The 19129-nt window shown below is 45.1% G+C and overlaps 1 non-coding gene across 1 annotated transcript; it reads right to left on the reverse strand.

Moving 5' to 3' along the window:
* Positions 1-1264: 1264 nt before the first annotated feature.
* On the reverse strand, positions 1265-1370 carry LOC112206554 (U6 spliceosomal RNA). Its single transcript, XR_002940976.2, has one exon. It is a non-coding gene; the product is annotated as a U6 spliceosomal RNA (small nuclear RNA).
* Between the last annotated feature and the right edge of the window lie 17759 nt (positions 1371-19129).

Genomic DNA, 19129 nt, shown 5'->3' on the forward strand with positions numbered 1-19129 from the left:
ACCTCGTGATCCGCCCACCTCGGCCTCTGAGTGTGCTGGGATTACAGGCGTGAGCCACCGCGCCTGGCCTGGAAAATCTCCATTTTTACGACTTTTTCATTTTTAATTTTTTTTTAAGAGACAGGGTATCTGCTAGGCACAGTGGCTCATGCCTGTAATTCCAGCAGTTTGGGAGGCCGAGGCGGGTGGATAGCTTAAGCTCAGGAGTTCGAGATCAGCCTGGGCAACATGGTGAAACCCTGTCTCTACAAAAAAAAATACAAAAATTAGACCAGTGTGGTGGCAGGCACCTGTAATCCCAGTACTTGGGAGGCTGAGGCAGGAGAATCGCTTGAACCCAGGAGATGGAGGTTGCAGTGAGCCGAGATCGCACCACTGAACTCCAGCCTGAGTGACAGAGCGAGACCCTGTCTCAAAACAAAACAAAAAGAGACAGAGTCTTGCTCTGACGCCCAGGCTGGAGTACAGTGGTGTTATCATAGCTCACTCAGCCTATACACCTGGGGTCAAGAGATCCTCCTGCCTCAGCCTCCTGAGTAGCTGAGACTAGGAGGGTGAGCCACCGTGCTGGGCTAAGATCTCCATTTTTAGATGCTTTATCTCAGTGTATTCAAAATATGGTCCTTGGACAAGTGTGGGTTGGTGATCTGGTCTGCCATCAACTAAATAGAGAACTAAGCCTAAGTGTTTGGGAACTTTTACTGCAATTTTAGAGTGATTTTATTTATGCTGAATCAATAATTTAAAAAGTGAGACTTGTATTTTGTATCTATAATTTACTGTATTATCATTTTTTTCTAGAAATAAACTCTTACTTCTCAAAAGTATTGGTTGAAACGAATTAAAATGAACAAAAAACCAACTGGTTTTGCACAAGTAGTTTGAGATATATTGCTCTATCTTACTCAAAATTGATGTGTATGTGATTTCTTTTTCTATAATGTGAAGTTTTTTGTTTTGTTTTGTTCTTTGGGGATCTTGTGATCTACTCCTAAAATATTAATGTCATGTGGGATTCCAGAATTGTTTTGTTTTGTTCCAGATATTTGCCTTGCATATATAAAGAAGATGTGGCCATTCTTTGCATGCTGTTTCCCCAGAGACACATGTAAATGGAGCTGTAATTTCCTGTTGGTAAACAGCAAGTATTTAAATTAGAATCAGGTGGTAAGGTTGATATGTAGAAGGGTAATAAATTGAATTGCCTTCAAAGCGATACCTTTTCCAGTTAACTGTTAACTCACCAGTTTACTGCTTTTCTTTTCTTTCTTTTTTATGCTTCATGAATTTGTGTGTCATCTTTGTACAGGAGCCATGTGCTAATCTCTGCACTGTTCCAATTTTAGTGTTTGTGCTGCCAAAGCAAGCACGGCTTTTCTTAATCGTATCAAATATTACATGGTATGTGAAAACAGTATATATCTGGCTTGAGGTATTTCACTGATGACAAATGGACCTCATGTTATAGAGGAATGAAAGATATAAATTAATAAAACATAATCATGATAAGAATAAAACCAAACTAAATCTCCTCTCCAGTGCTTGGCAGCACACTCCCGGAGAGGGTTCAGGCTGTGCGTGGCCCCCCAGCGGTGCTCAGAGATGGCTTAATGGCCTCCGTGACAACAGGAGCCCAGACTGCACAAGATTCTGCCTCTGCAGATGCAGAACAGTAGGGGCCTCTGATGTGCTCGAACATCTGTTTTGGATCTCCATTTCTCCTCAAGAAGAGACTCCTTTTTAAAAATTGTTTTTTTGAAGCTGGATTACTTACTGATTTCCAGAGTCCTCTTACACCTGCCACTTCTCAAGGGAATACTTTGGGCATAATCTTTTAATCTTTCTGGAAAGCTAACAAAACATTACCTGTGCCAGGCCTTCCACCAGGAACACCCCATTCTTTCCATCATAGTGCTTTTTAAAGGACTTTATCATTTGTTCTCTGGGTTCATTTAACTCTTAACTTACACCGATTTAGCATCTTTGCTGTATTTCCTCGCTATTTCTTATTTCATTCTTTACATGTTATGTTACATTTCTGTTTGAGTCTTTACAGTATCTTCTTTCTTACCAACTTGTCTTTCTAGAATATTCTCACAATTAATGTTTTGGTTTGTTTTGAGGTAGGCGATCAGCAGGACTTGTTTTCTGAGCACTGGTCAGGACCCTGTCTATCTAAATGGTAGGTAGCAAAGAAACTGGCCAAAGCCAGGTAGGACCAGCAATTATAATGCACTTGCATAAGACACTTCTGTCAGTACCATGACAGTTTACAAATGCCATGGCAATGACCTGGAAGTTATCTTATATAATTCTGGGAACTGTCTTCCCTTTTTCCATAAAGTTTGTGAATAACCCACCCCTTATTTAGCAAATAATTAAGAATGGGTATAAATATAGGTAGCCAGCAATCCACAAGTGCTACTCCGGACCAGTCTGTCTATGGGATGGCCCTGCTCTGTCTATGGAGCAGTCACTTGGCTGTACACTGTTGCTCAAATAAACTTGCTCTCTTTCATTGTCAGCTCACTCTTGAATTCCTTCCTGGGTGAAGCCAAGGATCCTCCTGAGCTGAGCCCCAATTTCGGGACTTGCCTGTATCAGCCTGGTGACCCAGATGGGACAAACAATGGGAACAAGATGAATGGGACAAAGTGACTCAGTACAGATCGGAGTTGTGGAGCTGTAACCCTATGAAGCTGTAACTCTAGGGCAGTTTGCGCTGTAGAACTGCGCCTAAAGGACTCTTTTCAGAGCCATCATCTTTCCTGGCAACTCACAAGACAAGGGAACCTGAGGGAAACCTTCACCGAAACCCCAAATAAAGACAGATTAGCACCATTTGACTTCCACACACAAAGGTCAGTCTTCCCTTTGTTCCCCCTCAATATTGACCTTTTTGGGTGAGCCAGGAAATGGGAACTGAGTCTCTGGCTTGGTAGCTCATTGTCCCCCATCATCTGAGTGTCCCGAATGGCAGCAGGCCTGGCATGTCCTTGCCACCCTTTCTCCTGGACCTTCCTTTTTCTCTTTAGTGGCTAATGACCGCCATTTTACTTTTACACTTATTTTGTTGTTGCATTTGTGGTCTTTCGTTTAGATATTTGGGCAATTGTTTCTGTTCAATGTAAGGCAAGACACTTTCCGTGTTTGTTTTTAACCCCTTCTTTTCTAATTTTGAGAGGTCCCCTGTTGTCCTGACTCTGGGATGCCTGACTCTGGTGTTGAAGCCCTAGACTCAAGCGATCTGCCCATCCTGGCCTTTCAAAGTGCTAGGATTACAGGTGTGAGCCACTGTGCTCAGCCATGTGCCTTTTTCTTTGTCTGATTTGACTTTATGCAAGGAGAAATTTGGTTGGTTTTCAGAGGATCCAGGAAAGTTTACGGAGAAATTTGTTCAGTTCATCGTGTTCTTTGACTTAACATGGCATGACTTGCAAATATTATTGTCTACCTGCTGTACTGTAGAGGAGAAACAAAGGATTCTGGGTACTGCTCATGAATATGCAAATGGAGTGGCAACTGGTAACTAAGGTCATGCCATTTATCATGTGAGGGGAGATGCAGCTCTAGATCTGGTCCCTCAGTGGGATTACCAGAGGGGTTCCCAAGATCTTGAACACAGAAATCACATGGTAACTTGTTTAACAGTAGGTATGGAAAAGTGTGTGGTTAAGCCAGTTAATTACAACAAGGTTAGAGAAGTAACTCCGAGGAAGGACAAAAATCTCACTCTATTTCAGGACAGTTTGGTTGAGGCAAGCAGGAAATATGCTAAGTGTAGACCCAAACTCCCTGGAAGGGTGAGCTCTCCTAGGTATGCATTTAATTACTTAATATGCCCCTGGCATTATGAGGAAGTTACAAAAGGCAGAAATGGGACCTCAAACTCCCATGAGTCAACTCTTGTACATGGCCATTGGGTTTACAACAACAGAGACAGAGCAGAGGAAGCAGAGAAAACCAAAATAAAAAGCCAAAAAGCCCAATTGTTAGTGGCTGCCTTAAGCCACCTGCTGCCTCGAGGTTATTCATCCCAGGGAAGTGTTGCAAGATCGGTGTCTGGGCTGCCCAGACGATAGCCCCCAACTTGCTGGCCCCTGAGCCAGAATCAGTGTGCCTACCATAAGCAAGAGGGCCATTGGAAAAGGGACTGCCTCAGGCTCCAAGGGGAATCTGGGCCACTCAAACCCATAATGGCCAAGACAACAGAGAACTGACGGGACCTGAGGTTCCCCATGGCTCCCACTGGACACCTTACCATCTCCACAGAGGAGCCTTGGGTAACTCTTGGTGTGGCAGGTAAGAATACTGAGTTCTTATTGGATATGGGAGCAGCCTTCTCAGTTCTGACCCATTTCTCAGGGCCACTGTCTTCCTACTCTTGTACCATACTGGTGGTACAAGAATACCACCTTATACAAGGTACATGATTGATAGCCAGCCAAAAATTAGGAGATTCACCCATCCCCTTGGTTGCACTGTAGGCGATCATATGTTTTCCCACATGTTCTAGCTTATGTCTCAGTGCAGTATTCCTTTACTGGGAAGAGACTTACTTTTCCAATTACAGGCCACAGTTCAATTTGGAGAGCCCCACAAAAAGGCAATAGGCCGGGAAGGGGCACTACTTCTAGCTCTAAGTGCTTGACTTACTACAGGTAAAGAAAAGACCTTCCTTCCACCGCATATTACTTCTCAAGTAGACTCTTCTGTCTGGGACAAAGAAGTTCCTGATAGAGCTGTTAATGTTTTACCCATGGGAAAAACAATATCCTTTGAGACCTGAAGCAAAAGTGGGGATACAGCCCCAGATAGAAAAGTTTCTAAAGTAAGGATTATTACAACCCTGTCAGTCCCCATATAATACTACCATCCTGCCTGTAAAGAAATCAAGTGAGAAATACAGATTTCTTCGGGATCTGAAGGGAGTTAATGAGGCATTAGTTCCAGTCCACCCAATAGTTCCTAACCCTTATACAATATTGACCTAAGTCTCTGAACATGCTAATTGATTCATGGTATGAGACTTAAAGGATGCTTTCCTTTGCGCCCAGACTCCTAGTATATTTTAACTTTTGAATGGACTGATCCAGATGCTCATGCTACATCTCTGTTTACCTGGAATGCCTTTTCCCAAAGTTTTAGGGTCAGTCCTCATCTCTTTGGGGATGTATTGGCAAAATAATTAAGGGAACTACAGTTAATGAATTGATCCCTCCTAAAATACGTGGATGACCTATAAATTTCCAGCCCTACTAGGGACGACTCTGATAAAAATATAATTCAGGTCCTTACTTTCTTGGGAAAATAAGGTTATCGGGTATTCTCCCACAAGGCCCAGACTTCTGTGCAAAAGGTTAAATACTTGGGATACATGCTTATTCCTGGAACAAGGACAATAGCCAGGAATGAAAAGAGACCACTCTGGCACTGCAGCGCCATCAGACTAAGAAACAGTTAAGAACCTTTTTGGGAATGGGTGGATTCTACCATATCTGGATTCCCTGGTTTGGGGTCATAGCAAAACCACTCTATGAAGCTCTAAAAGGGAATGATCACGAGCCTTTGAACTGGGATGGAACCTGCCAACAGGCATTCCTAACCTTAAAAGAAAATCTGGGAATGGCCCCTGCTTTGTGACTCCCAAACTTAGAAAAACCTTTCACTCTCTATGTGGCTGAAAAACAAGGGACAGCTTTGGGTGTTCTAACTCAAAGGCTAGGGAATAATCCTAGACCAGGGCTTATTTTTCTAAAAAGCTAGATCAGGTGGTGGCCAGACGGCCAGGATGCTTGTGAGCTGTGGCCACCACCATTCTATTGGTAGAAGAAGCCAGGAAGTCAGCCAGGCACGGTGGCTCGTGCCTGTAATCCCAGGACTTTGGGAGGCTGAGGCGGGTGGATCACGAGGTCAGGAGATCGAGACCATCCTGGCCAACATGGTGAAACCCCATCTTTATTAAAATACAAAAAAATTAGCCGGGTGTGGTGGCATGTGCCTGTAGTCCCAGGTCCCAGCTACTCAGGAGGCTGAGGCAGGGGAATTGCTTGAACCCAGGAGGCAGAGGTTGCAGTGAGCCAAGATCATGCCACTACACTCCAGACTGGCAACAGAGCAAGACTCCGTCTCAAAAAAAAAAAAAAAAAAGCCATGAAGTCTTCCTTGGGACAAAAATTAGATGTCATTACTTTCCCTCCTCAATCAAGTACACTAGGTCCTAGAGCAAAAGGACATTAATGGCTAACAGGGAGTCAGTTGCTCAAATATTAGATCCCTCTGTTCCACACCCAAGAGTTTACCCTTAAAGTATGTCAGGTTTTAAATCCTGCTACTCTGTTGCTGGACTCAATGTCCCGAGAACGGAGGAAACCATGGAACAGACCTACTCTAGCAGGCTTGACCTTAAAGATAAGTCCTTTCCTAACCCTGATGTTAAATGGTTTACACACACACATACACACACACACACACACATATATATGCACACACACACACTTTTTTTTTGAGATGGATTCTGTGTAGCCCAAGTTGGAGTGCAATGGCATGATCTCGGCTCACTGCAACCTCCACTCCAGGGCTCAAGCGATTTTTGTGCCTTGAATCAGTAAATATATTGACTCAAGTCTTTTCCCAATCAGAGATCCCTAATTAGAGTGATTCATTCCACTTTTTTAGCAGAAGTCTGAGGAGGTAAAGCTTTGGCCTCATAACTTCTTGTTGGCCTGCCTTCTTTACTCTCTCATGAATAAAGCTACTCCCATCAGTAAACCATTTAACATCGGGGTTAGGCAAGGACTTACCTATTCTGGAATAGCAGGGGCTATTCCGGACTATAAAAAGGGCCACCAGGGCCTGTGAACTCTGTGCCTGTAACAACTCAGGAAGCCACCCTATACCCCCACCTCTACTCAAACCTGCACTGGGGAAGACTGGCAAATAGGTTTCACCCAGATGCCACCATATACAGAGGACTGAAGTATTTGCTAGTACTTATAACAATTTCATCAGGCGGATAGAAGCTTTCCCCACAAGGACAGAAAAAGCACTGGAAGTGTCCACATTGTTATTTAAAAAAAATCATCCCAAGTTTTGAATTACCAAAATATTTGCAAAGTGATAAGAGACCTTCCTTCACAGCTAAGGTCACCCAGCAGGTTTCCTCAGCCTTAGGCATTATCTATCATCTTCACTCCTCCTAGAGGCCTCAATCCTTAGGTAAGGCAGAAAAAGACAATCATGTTTTAAATAGGACATTAGCAAAACTGTCAGGAGACCTCAGAGACCTGGGTATCTCTCCTTTCCATGGCCCTTTTTTGCATAAGGATGGCTCTGAAGGGAACCTTAAAACTTAGCCCATTTGAAATGGCCTATGGGGGGCCCTTTTTTAACTTCAGACTTCCTGTTTGATGAGGAGACACACAGAATGCTTACTCATATTAACTTAGACCAGGTTCAAAAGGCCCTTCAAGAATATGGAAATAAGGTATTTCCCTTTTTCACAAACGAAAAAAAATAGCTCCCCTGTTCAACCAGGAGACAGAGTCCTATTAAAAACTTGGTAAGAAGGATCCCCCGAGGATCACTTATAACCAAAATGGAAGGTACCCTACCAGGCATTGTTAAGCATCCCCACTGCTGTTAAACTTCAGGGAGTCACTAGATGGGTACACTTGTCCAGAATTAAACCTGTTTCTCATAAGTCCCCACAGGCACAAGAGGAGGACACTATGCCCACAAAATCAGTAGGAGGCAGTGACAGAGGATGGACCTCCATCCTTCTACAACCCTTTATGATTAAAGAGGAGTATATAATCTCTGAAGGGGTAATGAGGTAGCAGATCAGCAGGGCTTGTTTTCTGAGCACTGGTCATAACCCTGCTGATCAGGACAGGATGTAGCAAATAAACCAGCCCAAACCAGCTAGGACTAGGAGTTTTACTACATTCGCACAAAGACACTCCCACAAGTGCATGACACTTTACAAATTCCATGGCAACATCTTGAAGTTACTTTATATGGTTCCAGGAGCTCCCTGCCCCTTTTCTAGAAAGTTTGTGAATAACCTGTTCCTTATTAAGCATATAACTAAGAGTGAATATAAAGATAGCTAGTCCATGAGTGCCACTCTGCCTATGGGATAGCTCTGCTCTGACTACGGAGCAGCCATTTTCCTGTACATGTTGCTCAAATAAACTTGCTTTCTTTTACTGTTGGCTCACTCTTGAATTCTTTCCTGGTTGAAGCCAAGAACCCTCCCAAGCTGAGCCCCAGTTTTTGGGTTTGCCTGCATCAGTTCTACATTTCATTCTCATGCCATTCTAGTACAAACATGAAGTGTAGGGGTGAGGTGGGAGGCAATAAAGATAGTCCTTCCAAAGCCTTGTATTTCCACCAGGACTCTTGGCAGCAAATCCCTTTCCTCTATTGGTTAGCCTCCTTCCCCACAGTGCTGCAACCAGCTGGTTGAATTTAGGGCTTAGTTGAAGTCTGAAACCTTGATTTTAGTGGCACCAACCTGTGAGCTTAGGAGATGTATTCCTCCCCTCCAGTTGCACCTAGTAGACCCAAAATTAGACAACTGTATTAATCCAGGATTTGAGGTTGTTACAGAAGGAAATAAGGCAGGAGAGGATTCTTAGGATCTAAGTTGGCTAGGAGAAGAAATGAAACTAGGAGAAGACTAATAGAATGCAGAAGGGTCCCAGGACTTAAGTTTCTGAGGGACAGTCATGGGTGAGCACAAGGAGTGTGAACAGGTAGTGAAAAAGGTCCTCAAAGATGAGGCAATCAAATGACTTGATTAATGGTTTATTCCCTAAGGCTCTAAAGCACATGGAGTGGATCATTTTGGCTGCGGCAGAAACCATGGGTAAGAGAACATGGTGAGGTCCTATAGAGCCTACCACCCCAAGTCAAGGAGAGCCACAAGTTTCAGTGTATGCAAATATGAGGTCAGCGCCGGTTTGGGGAATAGGAAAGACGCAGGGGCTGTGTCGACTTTTGGAGGCCAGTCCAGAAGTCGAGTCCAGGCGATGGTAGGAGCTACTCCCCAGACCTGAGCACCTCTCCTAACAGCAGCTCAGGCAAAGGCCACGTCTCGGAACAGTTGGCTGCACAGGTCACGTGACGCGCCCCTAGCCCGGCTCTATTTGGCTGCAAGAGCGCTCTGTCGCCTGCCTCGGACTCTGTTTCCCAGAAGTCTTCCTGGAAACTACATTTCGCAGGGGGCTTTGCGGCGCCTACTTCCTCCTGGCTCATTAGATGGGACTGGTGCCGTTGGCCGAACGTTTTTGGGAGCTTCACAGGCTGATGGGGAGGGGCGAAACCTGCTCGATTAAAACAACCCGCATTTCCAGGCGAGGAAGCGAGTCACGGCTCGGCCCCTCCCTTTGTGAGGAGAACCAGGCCGGCCTCGGGGTCCCCTGGGCAATGTAGTAACGTGAAGGTCTCCGAGTCCCGCTAGCACTCCCGGGGGGCGTGGGGGTCCCAAGTGGGACTGGAACCAGCGCGAAAGAGGCGGCGCTGCGCGGATCTTCCACACCAGCTCCTCCCTTCCGCCAGGGGGTGCTGCGGATGAACGATTTCCCATCTCTACCTCTTGGTTATCCCTCAGCGGAGATTCTTCTTTTACTCTGTACAGTTTTCAGCATCCCTCAAGCTGATATTTCGATTAAACAAATTTTAGAATTCTGAGAAATGGCGAAATAATGTAAAAGAAACAAATGATATTGGCCCTAAATTATCCTCCAGCCCCTGCTGCTCATCGGACGCTTTATGAGGTTACAAAGGACCATGGCGCTGCGCATATGGGGGATCCATTTTACCCTCCGTACTTAGATCAGGCTGTGACTTCCGCCCTTGAGGAGCGGCTGCTGCTCTACCGGGTGTGCTCATTTGGGCCCTCAGAACCCTCGGTCCCAGCCCTAGCGTTGTTTGTGCGTTTGAGGACATTCGCTGAGCCAAGTTGCAAGGGTGTCGTTATCATTTTACGAGGGGAATACGGAGAGCATGGTGGATAAAAGGTGGTTGACCTGCCCAGGCTATACAGCTAGAAGTGCCGTTAGAACTTGGTACAGGTGGAACTGATTCTGATACTTGTCTCAAACCGTTACCAGTGGAGGGTGTTCAGGTTCTCGGTGTCTTGAACAAATAATTGGACAAAACGGCACAAACAAAGCAAGGGAATAATGAAGTAACAAAAGCAGAGATTTAATGAAAACGAAAGTACATTTCACAGGGTGAGAGCAGGCTGAGCATGGGGGCTCACGAGCGCTGTTATAGAATTTTCTGGGGGTTAAATACCCTCTAGAGGTTTCCATTGGTTAGTTGGTGTATGCCTTATGTAAATGAATAGGTTAAAAGTTACAAAGGCATTGTATGCCCTATGTAAATAAAGAGGATATTTCGGCGGGGAGTTGTGGCTTACACCTGTAATCCCAGCACTTTGGGAGGCCAAGGCGGGCGGATCACCTGAGGTCAGGAATTCGAGACCAGCCTGGTCAGCATGGTGAAACCCCATCTCTACTAAAAATAAAAATAAAAATAAATTAGCTGGGCGTGGTGGCATGCGCCTGTAATCCCCTGGTGGCTGAGGCAGGAGAATCGCTTGAACCGGGCAGAGGTCGCAGTGAGCCGAGATCGCGCCGTTGCACTCCAGCCTGGGCGACAGAGCAAGACTCAAATAAATAAATAAATAAATAAATAAATAAATAGGATGTGTCTTATCATAGCTGAAGTGTTTCATTTGATTTAATTCTAGCAAGTCCTTAAGTTCCCTGCCTCCAGGCCATATTCTGCCTCAAGACCTATCCTGTTTACTTCGTGTAGCATTAGTTTCTTTTTCCCAGGTTTGCTGCTACTTACTTGGTTAAGCCATGATCATCTCGGCTGTACTCACAGTCTCATAATTCCAGTGTTTATTGAGTGTTAGCACCGTGCCAGGCACTGTGTTGGGTGCTGGGACATGGTGTTGAACAGGGGCAGACACAACCTTACCTTCATGGTGTTTACAGCCTAATGGGGAAGACAGTTATTGATCACATAATACAAATAAGAATAAAATGTCAAATTGCCATAAATAGAACCCCCCCACCCCCAGGATGCTACAAGAGAGAATAATGGAGGAAAATTGATACATTAGATTGATTAGGGAAAGAAAGAAATGTTTGGTCTGAAATGCTTGAAGAAGGCTGAGAAGAAGGAAGCTGTGTAACAGCCAAGAGAAGAGTAGTCCAGGCAGAGGGATCAGCAAGTGCAAAGGCTCTGAGCGGGGAAGAGCTTGGTGTTTTGCAATTCAAGGAACTCAGAGAAGTCCCTTGTGATTGGAACACAGTGAAGTAGGGGAGAGTGGAACAAATTAAGACTGGCTTTCCTTTTACCAGTCTTGCCTCTTCTTTTCTTTTCTATTTTTGAGACAGAGTTTCGCTCTTGTTGCCCAGGCTGGAGTGTAGTGGCACAATCTTGGCTCACCGCAACCTCCACCTCCCAGGTTCAAGCGATTCTCCTGCCTCAGCCTCATGAGTAGCTGGGATTATAGGCATGCGCCACCACGTCCGGCTAATTTTGTATTTTTAGTAGAGACGGGGTTTCTCCATGTTGGTCAGGCTGGTCTCAAACTCTTGACCTCAGGTGATCCACCCGCCTGGGCCTCCCAAAGTGCTGGGATTACAGGTGTGAGCCACTGCACCCAGCCTAGTCTTGCCTCTTCTAAACCATATCCACACTGGCAGTATAGGAATATTTTCAGTACTCAAATATGATGACTTGACTTTCCTTTAGAGGCTTTGTGTCCCCTACAAGTTTTAGCTCAAACTCCTCAGCACAGTGCTCAGAGAGCTTCGTAATTGGATTTACCTCACTTTCCAGTCTTCCTTTTTTGCAAGTTCTGTTATCTCTGCTTGGCATGCCCTCTCCTATGTGCTTGCTGATCAGGCAAACTTCTATTCACACTTTGTCTTGGCTGAAATATCATCACCTCTGTGCTCTCCTTGTGCACTCTCAATTCACTTCTTGTCCCCCTGCTGTGTAACTATTGGTTTGCCTACCAATCTTTCCCAAGAGACAGTGAGCTCCTCCTCTTGGGGACGTGTTTTCTATCTTTGTATGATGCAGAACACAAGGCCTGGCAGTTGCTCTTTTCTTTCTTTCTTTTCTTTTTTTTTTTTGAGACGGATTCTTGCTCTGTCGCCCAGGCTGGAGTCCAGTGCAATCTCGGCTCACTGCAACCTCCGCCTCCCGGGTTCAAGTGATTCTCCTGCCTCAGCCTCCCAAGTAGCTGGATTACAGGCATGCGCTACCACGCCCAGCTAATTTTTTGTATTTAGTAGAGATGGGGTTTCACCATGTTGGTCAGGCTGGTCTCAAACTCCTGACCTCAGGTGACCCAAAGTGCTGGGATTACAGATGTGAGCCACCACACCTGGCCATTGCTGTTTTCATAACAAATATTCATTAAGAGAATGAGTGGAACAGCTAGCCATGACTAGCCTCCACTTGTCACCTGATGAGAAGGTGACATGTGGTTCTTATCCTTGGCAGAGTGGAAATTAGCATCCAAAAGGGCGCAAGAAGAGATGAGTAAAAAATCTACACTTACCCATGAGCCAGATACTGTCTCATCCACTGTCTCATTTAATCTTTGTGACAATCATAGTTCTCAGTTTTTGCTGGTAAGAAAACTGGTGCCCAAAGGCTTTGCCTGAAGATTACCCAACTAGTAATGGAGAACCTCGGTAGGAAATTGGGTCTTTCTGATCTCAAAGGTTGAGCCCCTCAATATTCCTTCTGTTCTTTTTGCCCCATCTGGCACCCGTTACTAGCACAGAAGCCCGGAAAGTTTAAGAAACAGCTTCAGATGCCCTCTGTCTCTGGTGTGTCATTTGTACCTCTGAGGACATCAACTTGGAACAGCCATTGTACCAGAGTTCTGTCTTTTCCAGGAATCAGTGACTCATATCAGTCTCTGCTGATATCAGCTGCTGAAGGGCTTAGGAGAACTGGTAGGACTCAGAGGAGCAGAAAATCCAGGAAAGGGCACTCTTGGCCAGTGCTGTTTAATAGAACTCTTTCAGATGATTAAAATGTTCCATATTTGTGCTTTCCAGTATGGGAATGTCTCAAGTTCCTTTTTAGACAGTATCTCCAGCCCCCTCATTGGTTCCTGACTTCAGGCTGTTTCCAAGACATTCAACTTGAGACTACAGATCCCTGGGCTAGGTCTTCAAGGGCCCTCCAGATCCAGGCTATGCCTCAGTTTTAGCTGAAGTTGTGTCCAAGAACACAGGTCAGGGTACAGGGAGATGGGATACATATAGCTCCAGACATGGCCAGTGCATTGTTGATATTGCCACCCCAGCAAACTGCCTAGAACTTGGCCCAGAGCAGATGCTAGGTTAACATGGTAGATGAGTGAATTTACTTTCTCTTCCCCAGATTGGGGCTCCCTCACCTACTGCCATTGGCTTCTGGAATCCTTCTCTATCATTGTGAACTGATGACTTGCCACATGGTGAAGATTAACGAAGCCAGTGCTTTGAACCACCACCCTGACATTTTGGGGGTAGGTCAGGGGGGTAGCTACAAAACCAGCTAGTAATAATTCATTGAAAATATGCTGGATCCAGCATTTTTATGTAATGACCTCATTTTTCTTTTGAAACCCTGTGTGCAAAATGAAAGCCCAAATGAGCATCTGCTATATACAGTTAGGAGTAGGGTGGTGCTGGGGAAAGAGGACTGGTCTAGGAGTTACCCTGGACCTGGGGCTCACAGGCTGTATGACCTTGAACAAGATGCTCAATGCTTCTGTGCCCCAGTTTTCTCTCAAGTAAAATAAAAACATTGGACTCTAAGCTTCTTTCTACAGTTAATGTGAATGTTTAAAAAATGGCTGGTCACATCTGCGATCAACCTACATTAAGCACCTTTCAAGTGATTACTTGCTTCAATTAGGTCCATTTTCATTGTTTACTTTTACTAACAGTTTTTTTTTCTTAACCCTTCCACTTCCAGTGCCTTCCTCATTCTTCACTATTTTTTGATTGTTTCTTCAGATTCTGATAAATCATCTTCAGTTCCAGCCATTGAATCACCTGCTCCTTGGCCCTGCCTAGAGGCTCTTTAATCCTCAGCAGTTTCAATTTCCTGACAAAGCACACAGAGGGGGCCCGGTCTCCCTCCTCTTCCCTTGCCCACTACTCACCACTCTCCCATCTAAAACACATCTGAAAAATCAGGGAGGTTTCTATTCTGGCAGTTGTCTCTCTCACCACTAGATGGCACATGCAGGTCATCAGTCTTTTGGGCAAAAACTAATTTTATTGTGTATTTAAACTCCATCTCAATCCACAAAAGCTTTGAGGGGAATTACAAAAGTACAAAATATACAAAAGGATAAGACAAAAAGTTGAGGTAGCTGGAGAAAATAGAAAACAAGTGGAAGAAATAACTCCAGGATGACATTAGCTCAAAAAGATCAACACCGGCAAAGGCTTACACATTTGGCTCCGAGCTTCCAAATGGCCAAAGTAAAGAGGGAAATGTGAGTGGTAATAAAATTCTAGATTTTATGTGAGAAAAACAAATATTTGGGAGAAGCTCAACTTTTCCTGACCCTGAGACCAAAGAGATATTTTTCCCGTGGGTCAGCTGACTGAACAGTGATGCAATACAGCGGTGACTTAATTGGAGCTGTTTCTTATAATGTCCTTTTATGCAGGCCTATGGCATGATGCTCAAGTATAATTGAGGAAAAGCAGTTCTACTGGGCTTAAAACATGAGTTTCCAGGACAGAGTAAATTCACTGTTTGTTGTGGGCCTCCGTAGTTTGAAACAGTGAAATCTGCACACCTCCCTGTTCCAGAGTTTAGGTGGAGTTTGGGGGAGAGGGGGTTCTTCTTGGAGACTGTGGTAACCAGTTTCTAAGAGGGCCACCAATGATCCTGCCTCCTGGTTTTCAAACCCTATCTGGTCCCCTCCCATGTAGCAGCAGCAATGGTCTGCGTCACCAGCAGAATGCAGGAGAAGCGGGGCCGGGCATAGTGGCTTATGCCTATAATCCCAGCACTTTGGGAGGCCGAGGCAGGAGGATTGCTTGAGCCCAGGAATTCGAGACCAGCCTGGACAACAAAATGAGACCTCATCTCTACAAAAAATACAAAAACTAGCCAGGCATGGTGGTGTGAGTCTGTAGTCCCAGATACTACGGAGGCTGAGGCGGGATAATTGCTTAAGCCCAGGAGGTTGAGGCTGCAGTGAGCTGTGTTCATGCCATTGCACTCCAGCCTGGGTGACAGAGCAAGACCCTGTCTCGAACAAACAAACAAAAACAAAAACAAAAACACCCCACCAAAAACAGAATACAGGAGAAATTATGGTATGTCACTTCTCAGATCAGGTTAAAATACATCATAGCTTCTCTCTTGGTCTCTCTGTCTCTGGTTTTGTCTCTCTCTTTCTGTCATGCTAGGGAAAGCCAGGTGCCATGTCATTAGGAGTCTTGAGAGACCCATGTAGTAGAGAACTGAGCCTACTGTCAACAGCCAGTGTCACCTTATTAGTCATGTCAGAGTACCACCTTGGGAGCAGATCCTCCAGCCTCAGTCGAGTCTTCAGAGAGTAAATCCCTGGCTAACACCTTAATGGCAAGAAACCTCATGAGAGACCATGAGCCAGGCCATTCAGCTAAGTCACACCTTGGCTCTATGAGATAATAAATGCTTGTTATTTTAAGCTGTTAAGTTTTGGTATAATTTGTTAAGCAACAATAGATGACTAATACAAAGGCCAATAGAAATCCAAGGTTGCATCAAGGATAATTTTACATGGGTAAGTCTACTTGGTTTCAGAGACCAAGAGAATATTTCAGAAGCAACTCAAGTGGGCATTATTTTTAACTTTTAGTTTAATTTAATTTAATTTTTTAAAAGACAAGTTTTTAAAAGACAATGTTTTAAAAGACAAATTTCACAGTGGGGCGTTGCATAGCAATCTTAGTGACACTAATGTTAATAAATTTGGATGACGTACTACCCTTGGACCAGCCCATGGGGGCTTCAAGTCTGATAGATATGGGCTCATATTCAGTCTGTGAATGTAGAAAGACAGAGGTAGAGGGATCCATGTAAAATGTCTGCAAAGGAGACTTCTCTGAAGAAGGACTGTGGGGGCAAGGACTTCAACTTTCTTATTCATGGTGACATCATCGGTGCCTAGCACAGAACCTGGCACGTGGTAGGCTTTCTACAAATCTTTCTTTTCTTTTTCTTTCTTTTTTTTTTTTTTGAGACACAGTTTTGCTCTGTTGCCCAGGCTGGAGTGCAATCTTGGCTCACTGCAACCTCTGCCTCCTGGGTTCAAGTGATTCTCCTGACTCAGCCTCCTGAGTAGCTGGGACTACAGGCACACGCCACCACGCCTGGATAATTTTTGTATCTTTAGTAGAGACAGGGTTTCACCATGTTGGCCAGGATGGTCTTGATCTCCTGATCTCGTGATCCACCCGCCTTGGCCTCCCAAAGTGCTGGGATTACAGGCATGAACCACCCCGCCCGGCCTACAAATATTTCTTTGATGAATCTATGAGTGGTGAGCTACAACCTTGAGTGAGCTATTCATGTATCTGGGTAACCATCATTTATTAAGCTCCTACCATGTGCCATGTACGTGATGTTGGTTAAGTCCCAGGGAACTTTTGTGTCATATACAGATTCAAATCCACTTTGTGCCCCCCACTGCACCTTCTCTCACCCTGTGTTTTCTCCTTGAAATTCTTTATTATTATTACTATTTTTTTTTTTTTTTTGAGACGGAGTCTCACTCTGTTGCCCAGGCTGGAGTGCAGTGGTGTGATATCGGCTCACTGCAAGCTCCGCCTCCTGGGCTCACGCCGTTCTCCTGCCTCAGCCTCCCAGGTAGCTGGGACTACAGGCGCCCGCCACCATGCCCGGCTAATTTTTTGTATTTTTTAGTAGAGATGGGGTTTCACCATGGTCTCGATCTCCTGACCTCGTGATCCGCCCGCCTCAGCCTCCCAATTTTTTCTTTTTTTTTGAGACAGAGGCTGGCTCTCTCACCCAGGCTGGAGTACAATGGCGCGATCTCAGCTCACTGCAACCTATACTTCCTGGGTTCAAGTGATTCTCCTGCCTCAGCCTCCTGAGTAGCTTGGATTACAGGCACCCGCCATCATGCCAGGCCAATTTTTGTATTTTAGTGGAGACGAGGTTTCACCATGTTGGCCAGGCTGGTTTTGAACTCCTCCTGACCTCAGGTGATCCACCCGCCTTGGCCTCCCAAAGTGCTAGGATTACAGGTGTAAGCACCCAGCCGAAACTCTTTATTACTTGTGTAGAGATTGTGCTTTTGCTTCCACACTGAACGGTTCTCATGGAAATAGTGTTCTTAATCACCATCACAAGTAATCTGGTCGCTGTTTTTCCAGTATGAGAACTAGAGTTGCTCAGGACATTGGGTTTATTTTGTGCAATTTTGTCTTGGGGCCTGTGCTACTGCTTTTTTTCCTCTTTGTTTTTGTTGAAAAGCGACTTGAAATGATTGGTGAACTAATACCAGTTCAATTGTACTGTGATGACAATTTTTTTTTTTGAGACATAGTCTCTCTCTGTCACCCAGGCTGGAGTACAGTGGCACGATCTCAGCTCACTGCAACCTCCACCTCCCAGGCTCAAGTGATCCTCCCCGCTCAGTCTCCCAAGTAGCTGGGACTGCAGGTTCATGCCATCACACCCAGCTATTTTTTGTATTTTTTGTAGAGATGGGGTCTCCCCCTGTTGCCCAGCCTGGTCTTGAACTCCTGGCTTCAAGCGATCCTCCTGCTTTGGCCTCGATTACAGGCATATGACAACTACCTGAATCTATATTCCCCTCTTCACACTGACTTTGGTGCTGTGGTTAACCAAATGTTACCGTAATGGAGATACTTTGGGTGTGAAGGAGAATCAAACAGAATGATTTGCCTCAGACCTTGTGTCCTCCCTTTCAGTAAAACATTCCTTTCTCCATGGTTGGCCCTGCACTACTTCCTCCTTCTCCCTCCGCACAGCTATTATTTATTGCCTACTCCATTCCCATCACCAAGTTCCACAAGTGTTATGTGCATTACTAAATCTGGGCGGGGAACTGTGAATTGCTTTGCCATTTTTGTTAGTCAGCTACTTTGAGAGATGGACACCAAGATGGGATGAAACATGCAGTTGTTTTACAAGGGGAAATGCTTGTGTGAAAGGAAGGAGGGAGGGAGCTAGAGAAGGCCAGGAGAGCCACTGGCCCCAAGAAAAGGAGAGAGGGAGAGAAGCCTGGGTTGTTGGCATTCTGAAGGAAGGTGCATTCTAACAAAGGTTCTGCAAAACCCTCAGGGAGTCCTTGAGCCAAAGTCAGCTAGCAAAGGAGTCTCTTGTCTGTTAGGACTGGGTCTGACTCTGTACTCAGCACTCCGTCATTGGTGGGGTGCATCTCCAGGGGAGGCGTGGCCAATGGATTTTAAAGCACAGCAGCTGGTGCCCTCAGCTCCCTGCAGTGAGAAGTTTGCAGAGGCACATTCTTGTGACTGAGACACCAATTTTTTTTTTTTTTTTTTTTTTTTTGAGACAGAATCTTGTTCTGTTACCAAGGCTGGAGTGCAGTGGCATGATATCAGCTCACTGCAACCTCTGCCTCCTGGATTCAAACGATTCTTGTGCTTCAGCCTCCCAAGCAGCTAGGACTACAGGTGCACACCACCTTGCCCCACTAAGTTTTGTATTTTTAGTAGAGATGGGGTTTCTCCATGTTGGCCAGACTGGTCTTGAACTCCTGACCTTAGGTGATCTACCTGCCTCGGCCTCCCAAAGTGCTGGGAATACAGGCGTGAGCCACTGAGCCTGGCTGAAACACCAATATTTATTTTCCTCTTTTTTGTTTTTTTTTTTGTATATATTTTTTTAAATAACAGAAGCGTGATTTATTTGGGGTGGCAAAGACCTGATATTGAATGAAAAGATCCTAGCCTTCTTTGCAACTAGGTGTGGGCCTGTGTCTAAGTTCTGATCAATGCAATATAAACCAGAAGTATCACGAGGACCTTCCAGATACTCCCCTTAAGGGGATCTGGCCTGCCTGGGTGGTGAA

The sequence above is a fragment of the Pan troglodytes genome, chromosome 21 (assembly GCF_028858775.2).
Source record: "Pan troglodytes isolate AG18354 chromosome 21, NHGRI_mPanTro3-v2.0_pri, whole genome shotgun sequence".
NCBI lineage: Eukaryota > Metazoa > Chordata > Mammalia > Primates > Hominidae > Pan > Pan troglodytes.